Consider the following 19,454-nt stretch of genomic DNA (forward strand, 5'->3'; position numbering starts at 1 on the left):
AGGTGACAAGACGCATTGTCATCAACAAAAATCCCATCCTTTTTTTTGGAACGTGAAGCTCATGAATGGCTGCAAATGTTCTCCATGTAGCAGCAAATAACCATTTCCAGTCAATGATCTGCTCATTTGGACCAGAGGACCCACTCAAATCCACGTAAACACAGCGCACAAGATTATAGAGCCACCATCAGCTTGCACAGTGCTTGTTTGACAATTTGTGTCCATGGCTTCGTGGGTCTGCGGCACATTCGAACCCTACCATCAGCTCTTATCTATTCAAATCGAGATTCATCTGACCAAACCACGATTTTCCAATCGTTTAGGGTCCAACCGATACGGTCATGAGCCCAGAAGAGGCGCTGCAGGCGATGTCGTGCTGTTAGCAAAGACACTCGTGTCTGTCACCTTCTTCTACAGCCCATAACGCCATGTTTCGCTGCACTGTCCTAACGGATACGTTCGTCGTACGTCCCACATTGATATCTGTGATTACTTCACGCAGTGTTTCTTGTCTGTTAGCACTGACAACCCTACACAAACGCCGCTTATCTCGTACGTTAAGTGAAGGCCGTCAGCCTTTCCGTTGTTCTTGGTGAGAGATAAAGCCTGAAATTTGGTACTAATGACACACTCTTCACTCTGTGGGTCTCGGAATACTGATTTCAGAAATCGACTGTGCAATACGTCCAGCTCCAACTACCATTCCGCGCTCAGAGTCTGTTAATTTCCGTCGTGTGGCCATAAGCGCGTCGGAAAGCTTTTCACACGAATCACCTGAGTACAAATGATAGCTCCGCCGGTGTACAGCCCTTCTATACCTTATGTGCGCGATACTACCGTCATCTGTATATGTGCATACAGCTGTACCATGACTTTTGTTACCGCTGTGTATTTAAAAGCCGAAAGAACGTTATAATAATGTTACTCTTAGGGAACGCCTATGACATTATGACCACTGTCCACAGCCACACTGAATGCCGCCTAGGGGCGTTGTGGGCAAGTTCTGGTGTAGTAGTATGAAACCGGAATTTCCCTATAGATGGTGCTAGCCGTCAGTGTAGAGCCCGAGAGCGCATTGTAGGCCTTGTTAGCGAGCAAGCCGCCAAAAGAAATGTAAACGTTGTGCAAATGTCCGTGGGACAGGAAAACTGGCGCCCAGACGTGCAGACAATGTTTCAAAACATCTTTTGTCAATGCGAGTTTATGGCCGTTCTTTGCAAACTTTGAAATAGATGCAAGCTGTTTATGGAGGGCCATCTGCTTCCTGTAAAGGCTGACGACGAATGTCAGCACACAGTAACCCAAGTTCCATACATCGGTATCTGTTTCAGACCCGTAAACATGTCGAGTTTTGTGCCTACGAACTATGATTAGCGGGCACCATCGGTTTTCTGTTATCATTTGAAGAAAACTGCTGCAGAATCGCATAGAATGTTTGTCGAAGCTTTGACAGTGTTTCGAGTGGTTCAAAAAATTCAGAAGTGGTGATTTGACGTGAGAAACGACGAGCGCAGGAAACCACCGAAAAAGTTCGAGGACAACGAATTGCAGACCTTATTGGATGAAGATGATATTCAGACTCAACAGGAGCTTGCGAAGCAATTGAATGTGACGCAGAAAGCCGTTTCTCATCGGTTGAAAGGTATGGGAAAGGTGCAGAAAGTGTGAAAATTGGTTCCGTATGAACTGAATGAAAAACCACTTGTGAAATGCTGCTCTCCAGATACGAAACGAAGTCGATTCTCCATCGAACAGCGACAGTTGATGAAAAATGGATATAATTTGAGAATCCTGAGCGTCATAAATCATAGGTGAATCCAGGCAAACCATCGACATCCACTGCAAGACCAGATCGCTTTGGAAAGAAGACAATGCTCTGTGTTTGGTGGGACCAGAAGGATGTCATCTATTATGAGCCTCTAAAACCGGGTGAAACCGTTAATACTGATCGCTACCAACAGAAAATGATCGATTTAAATCCAACATGACGTAAAAAACAACTGGAACATGGAAAAAGGCAACACCAAGTCTTAATGCTCCAAGATAACGCCCCATTAAACACAGCAAAACGGGCCAGGGAAACGCTCGAGGCGTTCAGTTGAAAATACTAAGGCATGCGGCTTATTCTCCAGACTTGGCTCCGTCCGTTTATCATCTGTTTACGTTACTGGGAGACGCTCTCGCTGAACAACGCTTCAGTTCGTATGAAAATGTACGAAAATGGCTCGCTGACTGGTTCGCTTCAAAAGAAGAACTGTTTTTTTTTGGCGTGGCATTCAAAGCCTGCCGGAGAGGTGAAAGAAATTTATAAATAGCAGTGGAGATTATTTTGAGTAAAATATTGTTCATCACTGGAAAGAGATTTTCACTCTACAGCGGAGTATGCGCTGATATGAAACTTCCTGGCAGATTAGAACTGTGTGCCGAACCGAGGCTCGAACTCGGGAACTTTGCCTTTCGCGAGCAAGTGCTCACCATCTGAGCTACCCAAGCACGACTCACGACCCGTCCTCATAGCTTTAATTCAGCCAGTACCTCGTCTCCTACCTTCCAAACATCACAGAAGCTCTCCTGCAGACCTTGCAGAACTAGCACTCTTGGAAGAAAGGCTATTGCAAAAAAATGGTTCAAATGGCTCTGAGCACCATGGGACTTAACATCTATGGTCATCAGTCCCCTAGAACTTAGAACTACTTAAACCTAACTAACCTAAGGACAGCACACAACACCCAGCCATCACGAGGCAGAGAAAATCCCTGACCCCGCCGGGAATCGAACCCGGGAACCCGGGCGTGGGAAGCGAGAACGCTACCGCACGACCACGAGATGCGGGCTAAAGGCTATTGCAGAGACATGGCTTGGCCACAGCCTGGGGTATGTTTCCAGAATGAGATTTTCACTCTGCAGCGGAGTGTGCGCTGATATGGAAGTTCCTAGCAGGTTAAAACTGTGTGCCGGACCACGAAAGGCAAAGTTCCCGAGTTCGAGCCTCGGTTCGGCACACAGTTCTAATCTGCCAGGAAGTTTCATTATTCATCACTTTCAAGCGACAGACGTGTAATTATTGCGACCAAATTCCGTGTAAGAGGTGTAGAGGCAAATAGGTGACCATTCTTTTGACGATATGAGGCCCAGAGGAGGAAACCCATGACATAAGCCACTTTGACAAAGGACAAATTGTAATGGCCCGCCCCCCTGGGAACGAGACTCTCGGAAACGATGAAGCTAACATCTACGAAGCCACGAGTAGGCGGCAAGGTGTTGGACATCCACTCTTCATCAGAAAACGTGGAGGTCGAAGGCTTAACCGCTCCGTAAAGCAGACTTGCCGCAGTTGTGACAACGGACTAAGAAGCTGGTACAGAGACAAATGTTTAGGAGCTCACCGTTCAGAGCATATGGGGCTCCGCCTCAGACTCCTCATACGCGTTCCCGTATTGACCCAACGACATCGTCAGTTACGATTTCATTGGACGCGGTATCATCGAGATTGGACCGTGGATCAGCGGAAGCTTGTCGCCTGATCGTATGAATCTCAGTTGTTACCCAAGGTTCGATGGTTGTGTGTGTATACTCAGTCTTCCAGACGAACGGTTTCTCTAAATATGCATCGCGTCAGGGACGAAAGCTGGTCGGGAGAGCATTTTGCTATAGGTGGCATTCTCCTTGGCTTGCATAGGACCCTTAGTACTACAGGCTTTCAATAAGTAATGCAACATTTTTTCTTTCCTGAAAGCAGGTCGGTTTTATTCAGGATTCCAATACACCGTAATAGTCCCACTCTTTTGGATACAACATCCTGTTTTTCAGCAAATCTCTGTTCAATGCGACGGTCATACGACATCTTACTGGGAGGGTTTGTATGCCCATATGGCACCACTTTACTGGCCGAAGTCGGAGCCAATGTCTTACTGCATCAATAACCTCCCGATCATTCACGTACTGCTTCCTGCGGAGTGCATCTTTTATTGGGCCAGACAGGTGGAAGTCGGAAGGTGCGAGGTCGGGGCTGTAGGGTGGATGAGAATGAACAGTCCAGTGAAGTTTTGTGAGCTCATCTCGGGTGCGCATAGTTGTGTAAAGCCTTGCGTTGTCATGGATAAGGAGAAGTTCTTCTGCATTTTTATGACGACGAACATGTTGAAGCAGTTTCTTCAGTTTCCTGAGGGCTCCACAAACACTCCATAGTTGACCGTTGCACCATGAGGGAGCAAATCAAACAGAATAACCTCTTCAGAGTGCCAGAATACGGTCGCCATGACTTTACCGGCTGAGGGTGCGACCTTGAACGTTTTCTTCCGAGGAGAGGTGGTGTGGCGCCACTGTATGACTGCCTTCTCTTTTCCAGTTCAAAGTGATGAGCCCATGTTTCATCACCTGTGACGATGTTGGAGAAAAAATTGTCACGATGAGCCTGTTAACGTGCAAGCAATCCCATACAGACTGTCCTCCGTTCCTCTTTATAGTCTTCTATAAGGCGGCGAGGAATCCAGCAGGCACGCAGCTTTGAATACCCCAACTGGTGGAGAAGTGAGTCAACACTACCAACAGAGACATCCTGTTATGCAGCGAGGTGCTTAATTGTGGTCGGTCGATCGTCTCGAACGAGTTGTCCGCATCTTACAACACTGCAGAAATCACACTTGTGTGCGGCCGGCCGGCACTCGGGTGATGTGACAGGTTTGCGCGACGTTTTAGCGATGATGGCAGACGCCTCGCCCAACGTCTCACCGTGCTTTTGTTCATTGCCAGGTCCCCGTAGACAGTCTACAAAAGCCTATGAACATCTGCGGTACTCAGGTTTCCGCCAAATGGAACTCAACGACAGCTCTCTGCTTCGAACGCACCTCCGTTACAGGCGCCATTTTGAAGGCTACCTACAGCGCTGCCACCAATCGGAAATTCATGATACGATAGCTTCTGAAGCGGGAATGTTCCACGATATGCCACAACGCATTCCGAATTTTTTCATCCGAAAATGGGCGAGAAAAAAAGGTGTTACATTACTTATTGAACGCCGCTCGCAATAATCGAAGGCACCATGACAGTTGTGGACTACGTGAAAGTTATTGCGCGCAACCGTCATCCCTTCATGGATGTCTTCCCCAATCGCGCTAGCATCTTCGAGCAAGATAACTATAAGCGTCACAACGCCATAAAATGAACTGTCTTGTGACTAGGGCCTCCCGTCGGGAAGACCGTTGGCCGGGTGCAAGTCTTTCGATTTGACGCCACTTCGGCGACTTGCGCGTCGAGGGGGATGAAATAATAATGATTAGGACAACACAACACCCACTCCCTGAGCGGAGAAAATCTCCGACCCACCTGGGAGTCGAACCCGGGCCCTTAGGATTGACATTCTGTCGCGCTGACCACTTATTTTTTTTTTTTTTTTTTTTTTTTTTTGCCGGACCGAGACTCGAACTCGGGACCTTTGTCTTTCGCGGGCAAGTGCTCTACCAACTTTTTTTTTTGTTTTTTTTCCAACGCCTTAACCACTCTTTTTTTTGTTTTTATTTTTTTTATTTTTTTTATTTGTTTTTTTTCTCCGCTTCTTTTTTTTTTTAAACTGAAAACAAAAAATTAAAATTTCCACTCTAGGTAAGACTTGAACCAAGGACCTCTTTTTTTTTTTTTTTTTTTTTTTTTTTTTGGCCGTTCGCCACCACTCGAGGTTCCGCCAACAAACAAAAATTAAATATGCCTCTGAACTTTGTGTAAAAAAATAAAATAAAAGGAAAAGGAAAGGGTATAATACTTTATTACGTTTTTTATTTGTTGTTCATTTTGTTCTTATTTTGGTCTTGTGTATTTATTTGGATACGAAATCAGGTCTCCTGTCCACTTTTTGTAATCTTTTTTTATATATATAGATATCAATGTGCGAACAGTCATAGTTAATCAAGCCTGGAAAACTGAAACAGAATGAAGATGCCATCGAAGATATGAAACATAAATAACATGAAAATAAAGCTACCACGTCGTAGTGAGGCTTCCTAGCGACTGCGCCCACTGATAAAGATTGTTCAATATATGCTCGTTTGCGGTTCGTTCTGACCTCATCTGTCACTGCCGGGAACATTCCAGCTGCACGGCGGGCTGTGAAAGGCACTCCATAGATAGTTCGCGAAGCACTGTCGATATCTGGTATGCCCGGAAATAGCATGATGTCTTTCTTGCAAATAGAGCCAGAAGTCAAGGAAATTCTTGTGTCCGTCACGACAGAGGTAATGGACTGCATGTCCACGTATCCAGTTGACAGAGTTGGTTCGAGTCTTGGGGTAAAATGTCTCATCCGGAAACAATAACGTGCGTGCAGATATATGCTCCGGCCGAACTCGCAAGAGATAAGCCAGCATCTGCCGCACTAGGTGCCAAACCGCTTCCGCCTCTCCACAGCTGAGGCGGTGCTCGTCAGAATCTACTGTATTACAACCCACACAATTGGGAGATTCTGCCATGTGGATATTGTAGAGACGTTCTTGCGTCACCAGCTTCCCATTAACGACTACGTACCATTGGGAAACAACATCGGAATCAAGCATGGCGTCGTGGACAGTCTTCCACACCACGCGCCATCGTACGTCAGGATATTTTAGTTCGACCACATTAAGGGGGCGGCGTTGCAGCATGTCATAATAGAGGCGTCGAGTCGTGGCCAGTTGTGGTGTCGTGAGCGCGACACTGCAATAACTTTGTTCTAAATAGAAACGTCCTATATAAAAGAGGGGCGCTGGGATATCCTGCAGTGGCACCGGCGCTCTGAGTGAAGCAGGTCGTAGCGCCGTCAGAAGCAGACTCGTGAGGCTCGTAGGACAACGGCGCAGCAGACATAAATGTGAGCTAACATAGAGGGCAATGGCCCTACCATGGACGTGTACTAGGCCGAGACCACCTTTTTCCTTGGGGAGGGTAAGAGATACGTATCTGATCTTCAGTAACATACCAGCGGTGACGAAGTATCCCAGCGCTGCCATAATGCTACGAGCCAAGGGCTTCGGAATGGGTAGCGTTTGGGCGACATGAGGGATGCGGGACGCAAGGTATACGTTGGCATAATACGCCCGCTGAACGATGTTGAGGGATCGCAAGCGCTGATTTGCAATTCTGGCCCTAATTTGGTTAAGAAGGCGTCGATAATTGAGCGTCGTCGCGCGTCGCGCGTCGCATGTCGTTCATGAAATCTAAGCCCAAGCAGCGTACAGTATCACTGAAGCGTAATGGGGCAATGTGTTCCTGCGGTAGCCCAATTCCGATGCCCAAGGCGACGGACTTGTCAACGTTGATTTGGCTACCAGAAGCTGTACCGTAGGTTGCAATCCAGTCCAATGCCGCGGCCATGTCGTCAGCTCCACGTATGACGATCATCAAATCATCCGCATATGCGGTGCAACGATAGATGGAGCCGCCGAACTGTATCCCAGTGAGCCTGTCTCGGAGACCACACAACAAAGGTTCTAAGGCCAATGCAAATAACAATGTTGATAATGGACATCCCTGTCGTACTGATCGGCGGATCGGCATGGGTGCCGTCAGTCTTCCATTGACAAGAACTCGAGAAGTTGCACCATGTAGTAGGCGTGTCAACACTGTGATAAAGGGGTCGGGGTATTCCATGCGCCGTAGAACGGCCGTGAGGAAAGCGTTGCCCACACGGTCAAAAGCCTGGCTAAAGTCGATAGACGCGAGGGCTGCCGGCAAACGTCTCACCCGTGCAAGGGAGACGAGATCTCTGTAACGACATAACGCAGTTCTGATGTTGTTGGGTCCCCCCAAGGACGTCTGGTTACCGGACAAGACGTGCAATAGTGTGCCGCGAATACGTTCCGATAGCAGCCTCGAAAAGATCTTGAAGTCGCTGTTCAATAACGTTAAGGGACGATAATCACGGACATGATTCCGTCCCTTCGGCTTATGGATGGGGACAATCAGACCTTCCAAGAATGGTGCAGGCAATGTTATACCCGGGGACATCAATTCCTGGCAAATTTCAATCAAACACGGTAGCAACAGGTGTTTAAAGGTTCGATAGACCTCTAATGGTAATCCATCGATTCCCGGTGATTTATGGGGAGCACCTTTACCAATGGCGTCGAGCACTTCCTCTTCTGTCACTTCTCCCAGTAAAGTCGGTACCATGTCTGATGGAACTGTACCGTGGACATGTGATGAAACGGTGTCTACCGTTGCCATATCAGGGAGCACTGCTGAATAAAGTTGAGCGTAATGCCCATAGAAGGCTTCCGCTACATCTGCTTGTTCCACCACGTGTCGACCGTCGTCGGTTATCACGTCGGTTACCAGTGCCCTACGGCGCCTCCTGCGTTCTAGGAGCACGTGGTGCATAGATGGCCTTTCTGATTGTATCATGTCTGGAGCACGCGACCGTATAACAGCGCCTTGTAAATGATGGCGTGCTAAGGAGACGAGCTGCGCTTTCGCGCGATTGACTATGATCTGCCTGTCAGGTGAGGGCTCCATAGCAAGACATTCCCGTAGGACGGTATAATAAAAGTTTTCCGTGCTCCTCCTCCATGCCGCTGCTTCCCGGCCGTAAGCCATGAAGGTGCGCCTAAGAGCAGGCTTCGCACATTCAATCCACCAACTGAGGGTCGATCGGTAACGACCACGACGCTGTAAGGCCGTGTTCCACGACTCTTCGACAGCACCTTTACATGCCGGCTCGTCCAGATGGGCGACGTTCAGTTTCCAGGGGGGCCTACTGCGCCACACACGTGCAGGTTGGAGGGCAATGGTGCAAATATAGGCTGTGTGGTCGGTGAATGCAGTGGGCCAGAGCTCTGCTCCTCTCGTCGCCGTCGAAAGGGTGCTTGTGACGTAAATCCTGTCCAACCGACTTGATGAATGGCTTGTATAATGCGTGTAACCAGGAGCGGGGCCATGGATGTGGCGCCACGTGTCAATCAGGTGGAGGTCACGCACTAGCATTTCCAATTCCGCACACGGGACGTGATGTGGCTGCTGATCAGACGGAGATAATGTACAGTTAAAATCTCCGCCGATCACCATATCGTCTATGCGACCCATAAATAGACGCGTAATATCTTCCGAAAAAAAGCGGGCCCGATCTCTCCGTCTCCCTGATCCTGAAGGGGCATATACATTGATGAGTCGTACACCGTTGACAGTTATTGCCATGGCTCTTGCACTCGGTAAGTACAGTACGTCCGTAGCCGCTAAACCGTCCCGTAGCAGAACAGCCACACCACAATCGGTAGAAGAGGCGTGGGAGATGTGGGCGGTATATCCGTAGAAGTCAGGGAAACTAGCGACACAGACTTCCTGTAAGAGGGCCACGTCGATGTCCGCCGCATCAAGCATGCGTTGTAGCATTGTCAGTTTGTGTGGTGCCCTTATCGCGTTGATATTGATTGTGGCAAGGCGAAAGGTGTGCTGCCTAGCCTCTTCACCTAGGGTAGACGCCATGGCAATCAAAGCTAACCGCAAGAGATGCCGGACCCACCAAACCCGTCACAAATTATGAGTCTTTCACGCTAGGAGTGGCATCCGCAATGCTGCCCCCTCCCTTGTCACCCGTGCCCTCGTCAGGAAGTTCCTCAACATCGTCCGACCACAGTGGGTGCAACACGACGCTGTGTAGCTGATCGGCACCTAAATCTCTCTCACGTACGTCGTCTGTGTTAGAGGTAGACTGAGCGCCATCCATCGACGCGACCTGCCGCGTTTGTGGTGCAAGAAGTAACTGGGCACTCGTAGTATGGGCAAGTGAACCGTCTACACCACTTAGATCCTCAGCAGGCGCAGCATCCATGCCGTCTGATGAGATGTCACCTTCTTGACCGGCCGTGTGTAGGAGGCAATCGTCAGAAGGGGTTCGCCGACGTCGCTTGCGTCGTCGAGGCGAACGTTGCTTTCGAACGTGGACATCCGTATCCGAATATGGGAGGCAATCCTGCGTCGTATCACCTTCCGCTAGGAAAGCCGCGGTCGGGACAACGTTCGCGTCCACGTCCATCGCGTTCTGAATGTTATGTTGCGTCTGGAGTTCGTGATACTGTTGCAGCTGTTGTTGCTGTGGAGGGGGCGACATATGGGTTGGCACCAAGGGTCCGTCCTCTTCCTCCCTTGGTACTTGTGGCGTCGATGGATGTGTCTGCTCGCCCGTTTCGTCCTCAACGACGGTGCGCATCGTCGTCTGTGCGTACGTCAGGGGCAGGATTGTCGTCCCCATCGGGGAAACGGAGTCTCCCACTGGTATCTGCGTAATTCTACGTTGTAAGCAGCTCGATCGAACATGGCCTTCCTGCCCACATCCGGAACAGGTACGCGGTTGACCGTCGTACATGATGATTGCACGACAGCCACCGATGTTCAAATAGGACGGCACATGTTTCTTGAGCTCAAGTTTAATTTGGCGCACACCATTGTAGACCTTATACGTCGAGAAAGTTTGCCACTTTTCTGCAACGTGGCTGATAACATTGCCATATGGTCGGAAGGCGTCCTTGACAACTTCCTCTGGGACCTCGAAGGGGAGCTCAAAAACCCGTACAGTCCTTAGGCCCATGCCTGCATGATCCACCGTCACTGCACCGATATGCCCATCAGAATGTTTGAATCTGAGAGTGTTCGAGTATTTAGAAACCACTGTCGCGCACACCTCTGCACTGGTCATTTTAACATAAACCACGCTCGCCGTTATAGAAAAATGTAGAAAAATGTATTCCGACGACAGTCGCCGGATCTAAACGTAGATCGTCGCGTATGAACTGTTCTATTTCATAGGCTCGAGGACGCGCGTGATCCGGTTGGAAAGTAATTTTGATCGTATCGTGTCGCCATGTGTGTGCCATAGTCGCACTGAACTTGGAACAAATACAACTCGCGCCGCGAGAAGGTAAACACAAGCAAGCTCTCACGGTCGCGCACGGCGGGGCGCAGCGGACGTCCTCGCCCCACCGCAGCCGAAAGCAGACTGATCCCCGTAGACAGTCTACAAAAGCCTATGAACATCTGCGGTACTCAGGTTTCCGCCAAATGGAACTCAACGACAGCTCTCTGCTTCGAACGCACCTCCGTTACAGGCGCCATTTTGAAGGCTACCTACAGCGCTGCCACCAATCGGAAATTCATGATACGATAGCTTCTGAAGCGGGAATGTTCCACGATATGCCACAACGCATTCCGAATTTTTTCATCCGAAAATGGGCGAGAAAAAAAGGTGTTACATTACTTATTGAACGCCGCTCGCAATAATCGAAGGCACCATGACAGTTGTGGACTACGTGAAAGTTATTGCGCGCAACCGTCATCCCTTCATGGATGTCTTCCCCAATCGCGCTAGCATCTTCGAGCAAGATAACTATAAGCGTCACAACGCCATAAAATGAACTGTCTTGTGACTAGGGCCTCCCGTCGGGAAGACCGTTGGCCGGGTGCAAGTCTTTCGATTTGACGCCACTTCGGCGACTTGCGCGTCGAGGGGGATGAAATAATAATGATTAGGACAACACAACACCCACTCCCTGAGCGGAGAAAATCTCCGACCCACCTGGGAGTCGAACCCGGGCCCTTGGGATTGACATTCTGTCGCGCTGACCACTCAGCTACCGGGGGCGGACCACAACGCCATCATCGTGATACAGTGGTTTGAAGCGCTTGACAGTGAACCCTCGCTGATGACTTGGCACCCAAGTCTGCCTGATCTGAGCCTGGTAAAACACATCAGAGGCGCTATCGGGCGCTAGCTCTCTCCCACAGATCATCGACTCGTAATTTATGAGAACTGCGTGACCTGTGCTCATACATTTTGTCCCACATATCTCCGGTAACCTGCTGACGACTTGTTGAATCTATGCCATGCAGAATCGCTGCTTTATTGCACTGCAAAGCTGGACCAACACGTTATTAAGGAGGTACTCGAAATATTTTGGCTGATCAGCGCATTTGTATACTCAAAGTTTTAAATTAAAATTTTTGAATATTTGTGTAATAGAATACGAGGGAGAGAAAGGAGGGGGGGGGGGGGGAGGGCAGTCTCAGCATATCGCTTCATGTTGAAAGGATCTGTGCTTATGAGTTTTGCTGGGAGAAAGGAATGGGCTAGGTACTGTTTTAATGAAGATTTTAATATCTTTCTATATTGTATGAAAGTCCGCCATCGTAGCTGAGTGGCATTGCGGCTGATTGCCATGCGAGGAACCTGGGTTCCATTTCCGATCCTGCCAGGGAGTTTTCATTTGTAGGCGGAATGGTACGCGCGTACTTAGCTTCGTGATGACAACTGAGGAGCTACATGACCGAGTAGTAGCTGCACCAGCGATGACGTCACTGGCTGCGGATGGTACGTCGATCGGTCGGGCCCGATATGCCCGCCTGTGGCAGAATGGCGATGCTTTGCTTCCCATAATAAAAAAAGGAGGGTACACTTGTCGAATGTGTGACGAATTCGAGATCTTGGAAGTCGAGACTAGTAAATTCAGGATCTGCATTCAGATGACGGAGTATCGATGAAACTGGGTTACAGAGCATCTAGGCGTAGCTGTTGTCGTTAGAGTTACACGCAGTCTTAATCGAAAGAACCTCTTTCAACGTAGGTTAAACATATACAGGAAACCATAGAGGTTCTTCGAAAATGCCCCATTCCACACACAAAATCCTGGAAAGTTTCCTGAAGTGTACAATGAACACGACGACGCCCATGGATTTTATACAATTAGAAACGTGACTTTTCTGACTAGATACCACGTTCCCAATTCTCTTCTTTCATTTGTTGCGTCCCTTTTCCCCATAACTACTAAGGCTGCTTCCTGGGCAAAATTGGGGAAGTATCTCTTGCTCTGCTTCAGACGTCTATGCGATGCGATTTCCTCTAATGTACCGGTTCGGATAGGGTTGGAAATGACCAATGTCAGCATACTGCATCAGTTTCCATGCAGCTGGGTAGTGGTTCTTGTTTTGTTGTTTGATTAACTCTTGGGAACATTATTCTAAGGTTAACTTTCGGCGGTTCGTGATGTCAGTCACATTTGTTAAGCCTGTCAGACGATGTGCAGCGATACACCAACGAAATCTGAGACCTTTTTCGTAGGATGTCTATTACTATCAATCGTACCAGCCTTGCGCCCTGTATCACATGCTGTGCGCCTGGATGTCACTCCGTTCTGGAGTCGTACCACCTTGGAGGGTAATTTGAAAAGAACTCTACACTTCCGTAGCGGTTGCCAGCACCTCAACTTCCTTTGACTTTTGGTATTAGCTTCGATACACGAAGTGACTACGTTTTTCTCCAATGAACTTAGATGTCTAAGGGCCACATAGTCGTTCCGGTATATGTTTCAGGTGTATCAGTATATAGCCTGTGTGTGTGTGTGTGTGTGTGTGTGTGTGTGTGTGTGTCTGAGAGAGAGAGAGTAAAACTGTGGAGATGAATACGAATGTCAGGCGGCTGCGGAAGAACGGAAGTTGGATTTTTAACGCGTGTGGGTATCTAGACTGGTATGAGATTGTGTGGAACTCACCTTGCAGATTTCAGTACTAGAACTTTCAGTTTCCAAAATTGAGATTGGTTCTTTCCCTTACGCTAATGTCTTAGATTTTAGTGGTGTCCTCTGCTTTTGAAATAGTGCATTGGCCTGCGACCATGGCAAACCGAGAAAGAAACAACACCCTCGAGCTATTCGTTGAACTTTGTGACAAAGCAATCACACTTAACGAAAGAAAAAAGCAAAGAGCACAACGAGCGAGAATTTCTAGAAGCTACTTCCACAAAATTGGTGACAAAAAAGTAAGTAAGAAGCCTACTACGCCCAATACGTTTTGAAAACCTCTGATATGCACCATTGTGCTTGGGTACGCTGTAAGTGTGCAGCTAAAACTATATAGTTACTTCTGAGACGTAAACCGAGTCGTGTGTGGACCCTTAACATGAAACATCTCTCTTTTCGTGGATGATGCTGTTGTATATCCTAAAGAAGTCATAACGCTAGAAAATTGTAATGAAATGCAGAAAGACGACCAACACTTGGAACAGGAACTGGCAGTTGACCCTCAAAGTAAACGTATGTAGCATTGAAATGCGTCGGACACTAACTTGCCGACAGATTTCGTACCTCGAGCAGCGTCAGACTCCGCCGCACTCTCAAAAACTAAGGACATACAGATAGCTGAAGAAATTATCAACATCTACAAGAGTTAACACCGTATTCCCCATTACTCTTGCAACATCCTCTCTTTCTGATCTACAGTAATCCCATCAACTTTCAAACGGAACAGTTTAAGGTATATTTGATTCGGTGGTTGCACACACAAGTCTTTCATCAGAGACGTTAGCGAAGCTGAAGAGGTCTTTTCTGTTGAAGTTGGCAATAGCCAAGTAACGACAAAATCACGCGAGGAGGGGGCAGCTGTAGGAGAGAGAGAGTCGGGTCGTCAACGGTGAAAGGACACTTCTTCTTTGTCGCCGGTTGTGCGTGGACAGGTGCGGCTGGTCTGCCCAGGTACACGTTAGTCCGACATGAGGAGCTAGTATTTATACACTTTATAGATGTCTGAGTGCCATACAGCAGGTTTTTATGTGTCGTAAGTGGTTTTGTTACGGTTTTCATATAAATTCCGTTTTAATGAAGTGAATTCATGGTACTTTCTTTGTGCAGTGAACCACGTGCCCGAAGGTCAGCCTATTAACGTTGTAGCAACAGTAGGTGTTCCTAGAATTGTTTAATCATTGCTTTAAACTGTTTATGGAAGAAACATTGACATGGCAGTTTTTTATGCAATAATTGTAGGAAAGTCATGCGATTGCGATGTGCAAACATGCAGATGGTGGTGATATCACGTACACAAGGTATAAAAGGGCAGTGCATTGGCCGAGCTGTCATTCGTACTCAAGTGATTCGCGCGAAAAGATTTCCATTGTAATTATGGCCGCACAACGGGAGTTAACGGATCTTGAATATGGAAGGGTACTTGGAGCTAGACGCATGGAACATTCCATTTCGGAAATCGTTAGGAAATTCAATATTCCTAGGGATATGCAAGAACACCTTTTTTTTAAAAACATTGAGTTGCTTGATACGCAGCAACGGTACGTGAACCAGTAAGCAATACAGCTAATTAATAATTACCAGAAGTGTGTGATAGGTACTGGTAGGACAGTAAAAAAATGAGAATTTATGACATTTATTGTATGGTTGACTTATGTACTATACCTTCTGCATGGAGTGCAAAGAACCAGAAAAATATATTTAATGACATTATACACACTGAGGTGACAGAAGTCATGAGATACCTCGAAATACCATGTCGGACCTCCTTTTGCCCGTCATAGTGCAACAACTGGACAACTGGACATCAGGACGCTGGTAGTCCCCTGCAGAAATACTGAGCCATGCTTCCTCTACAGCCGTCTAAAACTGCGAAATTGTTGCCGATCCAGGATTTTGTTCACGAACTGACCCCCACGATTATATTTCACATATGTTCGATGAGATTCGTGTCAGGCGATCTGGATAGCCAAATCATTTCTGGACAGGTCGAGGTTCAGTTGGCTAGAAGACACCCTGCACCATTCCGTAGCCACCACTAGCTTGCACAGCACTTTGTTGACACTTGGATCCATCGCTTCGCAGGGTCTACGCCACACTCGAATCCTCCTATCAGCTCCAACTGAAATCGGGACTCATCTGACCAGGACACGGTTTTCCAGTCATTTAGGATCCAACCGATATGGTCACCAGCCCAGGAGAGATGCTGCACGTGATGTCCTGTTAGGAAAGGCACAACTCATTAACTCCAAATGTCGCCGGACTGTCCTAACGGATACGTTCGTCGTACGTCCCACATTGATTTCTGTGGTTATTTCACGCAGAGTTGCTTGTCTGCTAACACCGACAACGCTACGCAAATGCTGCTGCTCTCGGTTGCTGAGTGCAGGCCGTCGGCCACTGCGTTGTACGAGGTGCATTCAAGTTCTAAGGCCTCCGATTTTTTTTCTAATTAACTACTCACCCGAAATCGATGAAACTGGCGTTACTTCTCGACGTAATCGCCCTGCAGACGTACACATTTTTCACAACGCTGACGCCGTGATTCCATGGCAGCGGCGAAGGATTCTTTAGGAGTCTGTTTTGACCACTGGAAAATCGCTGAGGCAATAGCAGCACGGCTGGTGAATGTGCGGCCACGGAGAGTGTCTTTCATTGTTGGAAAAAGCCAAAAGTCACTAGGAGCCAGGTCAGGTGAGTAGGCAGCATGAGGAATCACTTCAACGTTGTTATCACGAAGAAACTGTTGCGTAACGTTAGCTCGATGTGCGGGTGCGTTGTCTTGGTGAAACAGCACACGCGCAGCCCTTCCCGGACGTTTTTGTTGCAGTGCAGGAAGGAATTTGTTCTTCAAAACATTTTCGTAGGATGCACCTGTTACCGTAGTGCCCTTTGGAACGCAATGGGTAAGGATTACGCCCTCGCTGTCCCAGAACATGGACACCATCGTTTTTTCAGCACTGGCGGTTACCCGAAATTTTTTTGGTGGCGGTGAATCTGTGTGCTTCCATTGAGCTGACTGGCGCTTTGTTTCTGGATTGAAAAATGGCATCCTCGTCTCATCCATTGTCACAACCGACGAAAATAATGTCCCATTCATGCTGTCGTTGCGCGTCAACATTGCTTGGCAACATGCCACACAGGCAGCCATGTGGTCGTCCGTCAGCATTCGTGGCACCCACCTGGATGACACTTTTCGCATTTTCAGGTCATCATGCAGGATTGTGTGCACAGAACCCACAGAAATGCCAACTCTGGAGGCGATCTGTTCAACAGTCATTCGGCGATCCCTCCAAACAATTCTGTCCACTTTCTCGATCATGTCGTCAGACCGGCTTGTGCGAGCCCGAGGGTGTTTCGGTTTGTTGTCACATGATGTTCTGCCTTCATTAAACTGTCGCACCCACGAACGCACTTTTGACACATCCATAACTCCATCACCACATGTCTCCTTCAACTGTCGATGAATTTCAATTGGTTTCACCCCACGCAAATTCAGAAAACGAATGATTGCACGCTGTTCAAGTAAGGAAAACGTCTTCATTTTAAGTATTTAAAACAGTTCTCATTCTCGCCGCTGGCCGTAAAATTCCATCTGCCGTACGGTGCTGCCATCTCTGGGACGTATTGACAATGAACGCAGCCTCATTTTAAAACAACGCGCATGTTTCTATCTCCTTCCAGTCCGGAGAAAAAAAATCGGAGGCCTTAGAACTTGAATGGACCTTGTACATGGTGAGAGGTAAATCCTGAAATTTCCTATTCTCAGCAGACTCTTGACACTGTGGGATCTCGGTATATTGAATTTCCAAACGATTTCCGAAATGGAATGTTCCATGTGTCTAGCTCCAACTACCATTCCATGTTCAATATCTGTTAAGTATCGTTGTGCGACTGTAACAGAAATCTTTTCACATGAATCGTCTGAGTGGTTAAACTTATGGAGGAAACAGATCTTTCAATTAGTAGCTATAAGGACTGGAAACTGCTGAGAAAACTAAATAACGATCCGACGAAACATGCCAATTACGCTAACATCACTCCAAATGAAACTGCTATACAGATTCTTGAGAATGCTAAACCGACATCTCCTATCAAAAAATCGGACTTCAAATTAGAGTTTAAGGAACAATCTCAGAATAATATCATGACTAGACCACTCAACCTAGGTGAATTAGAAGAAGCCATTCACAAATTCGAAAATGGCAAGGCAGCAGGCTTCGACGACATTTGTGTAGAGTAAATTAAACATTTTGGCACCGCAACCAAAGACTGGCTATTAAACCTGTATAACCACTGTCTGGCTTTTTTCAAGACCCCGAAATAATGGCGCAAGGCACCTGTGATTACGATACTAAAACCTGGAAAGTCACCGACAGATCTGAAGAACTTCAGGCCAATATCTCTCCTTTGCCATCTCTATAAGATCCTAGAGAGAATGATTCTTCACCGCTTAACTGCGGTAGTTGATCCACTTCTTATCTCGCAGCAAGCTGGCTTTAGACCAGGTAAGAATTGCACCTCACAAATCCTTTATCTTTCACAATTCATAGAAGATGGCTTTGAGCAGAGAAAGATAACAAGTGTAGCATTTTTTAACCTTTCGGTGGCCTTTGACACCGTAAACCACAGAGCGTTACTGCACAAAATCTACAACCCAACTAACGACTACGCACTGACGCGGTCAATTGCAACGCTCCTACAGAATCGACGTTTTTTCGTGGACTTCCAAGGAAAACACAACTGATGAAGAACTCAAAAGAACGGTTTCCCTCAATGAAGTGTACCTATTTTATTTAATGTGTACACTAACGATCAACCACAGCCTCAAGGATGCAAAAGCTTCACACGTGCTGGTGACCTTGCTTTTGCTGCCCAGGGCAATCGGTTTGAAGAGGTAGAGACAATGCTTACACACGGTCTACAACAGCTTGGTACCTACTATGAAAAGAATCAACTCGCACCCAATCCTAAGAAAACGCAAGTGTGCTCATTCCATCTGAAACATAAACAAACTGACAGGAAACTTGAAATATTCTGGAATGGAATTGCACTAGTATATTGTTCCCAAATCAGGTATTTGGGTGTCACTCTCGACCGTACACTGACCTACAGGGAACATTGCCTGAAGCTGAAGCAGAAAGTATCCTCCAGAAACTGCCGTCTTCGGAAACTGGCGGGATCGAACTGGAGTACACATCCACAAACATTAAGAAAAACAGCTCTTGCCTTTTGTTATTCTGCAGGAGAGTATGCTAGCCCAGTGTGGTACAATTTAGTACATGCAAACCAGGTTGAGGTAGCCTGAAATGACAGCTGTAGGATTGTTACAGGCTGCCTAAGGCCAACCCCCATGGACAAAGTTCAAGGTCTCGCTGGGACTGCTCCATGTGACATCAGAAGAGAGGTCGCCGCTAACATCGAGAGGCATAAATCAAATACAGTGTCTTCACATCCACTCTTTGGACATCAACCTGCCAAGCCAACACTGAAGTCCAAGAAGAGTTCCCTAACAACCTCACAGCCCTTAGAAGGATCAGCTGCAGCTACCCGACTCACCAAGTGGAAAGAAAGACGCCAACACCTGTCAAACTGGATGACATCACAAGAATCCCTGCCGCCTGGACACATGGAAAAGTGGGTCATCTGGAAGTCCTTGAACAGACTATAGAGCAAAGTCACAAGATCGAGGGACAATCTCCTTAAATGGAACTTCCAACTGCCAACACAACACTGAGCGAATTGCAGACAACCCAGCATCTCTTCATCTTCATGGTTACTCTGCAATTCACACTTAAGTGCCTGGCAGTGGGTTCATCGAACCATTTTCATACTTCCAGAATGAGATTTTCACTCTAGAGCGAAGTTTGCGCTGATATAAAACTTCTTGGCAGATTAACACTGTGTGCCGGGCCGAGACTCGAACTC

Source organism: Schistocerca cancellata, chromosome 5 (assembly GCF_023864275.1).
Source record: "Schistocerca cancellata isolate TAMUIC-IGC-003103 chromosome 5, iqSchCanc2.1, whole genome shotgun sequence".
NCBI classification, from domain to species: Eukaryota; Metazoa; Arthropoda; class Insecta; order Orthoptera; family Acrididae; genus Schistocerca; species Schistocerca cancellata.